Below are 1,267 nucleotides of genomic sequence, written 5' to 3' on the forward strand. Positions count from 1 at the left end.
CTAAAATTCTTTTTGATTTTTTTAACAATCCACTGAGCGAAGCCTACCTATATTTTGTTCACAGTCTTGAGTATGTATTTAGCAGCAGGATTATGAAGATTGGAAAGAGAGATAACAGCATTATTGAAGTGCTTGGCTGTTTAAAAGAAATAGTTGCTTTAATAAAGGCAAGAATGGATGAAAAGTTTATTCCTCTTAGTGTTAAACGGTGCCTTAAAGATGATGAAATCACATCTCAAGAGATGAAAAAATTCCTACTTGAGGTGGATAACTACTACGTCACTTGCCATGACTATCTTAAGAAATGGGCTTCATCGTTTTGATATCTTTTCATGAATGTTATTAGATACACTTCCCAGCATGGGAACAAATACAATCGTCTTGTCTAGTGTTTAAAAAACAAAAGGTGTAACATTGACGACAACATCCTTTTCTGTCAGTGGTCAACATTTAAAATACTCCTTGATAAACGAATGCAGAGTAAACCTGAAGAATGGTTGACCAAGATGTGTCATGAAAAATGGCTTTCTATCCTACAGCAGTTCGACTTCGAAGAACAGTATTCTGAGATATTAATTTTGTGTCAATATTTGTTTAGTATACTTGCGCATAATGCAAATGTTGAGCGTGTCTTTTCTATGATGAGTGCTCAGTGGACTGACGAGAGGAATAAATTGGATATGACAACTATAGAGGCTATTTTACAGTGTAAGTGGAACATAAATTGTCATTGCAAAGAATTTTACTGGCAGGTATTAGGAAATATGGAACTTCTAAAGAAAGCAAAATCATCTGAGAAATTCAAATAAAATAAAAAGTTCAATTTTCATTATTTCTGTGCTTACAATTTTCTTATTTTCATTTATCTTCAGTTTTCATATGAAAAAGATACTTTGGTATCTTAATTATTTGTAATGATTACAAATTTTCTGGATTAGTTTCCGTTTCTTCAGTTTCTTTATTGTAATTTGCATTAAATATTAGTTTAACAAAAAAAATTTTCTTTATATCCTATTAAAATACTTGCTTGATGTTTTTCACTGCGTCTGTATCTATTTATAATATGTTTATCTGGGGATGTCTATGTATTAGAGAGATTTTAAGAATGTCCCAGATTGCTTATCTTGAAATCTGGCAACCCTAGAAGCAGCAGCAGTAACTCTGGCACATAGGCTATCAAGGCGCGAGGGAAATACCCCGTCAACCAGCCACGTCTTAGCGCAGAAATTATAGCAACAAAGTCAGGATTTTCTGCTTTACTTCTTCT

This window comes from Macrobrachium nipponense, chromosome 18, assembly GCF_015104395.2.
Source record: "Macrobrachium nipponense isolate FS-2020 chromosome 18, ASM1510439v2, whole genome shotgun sequence".
NCBI lineage: Eukaryota > Metazoa > Arthropoda > Malacostraca > Decapoda > Palaemonidae > Macrobrachium > Macrobrachium nipponense.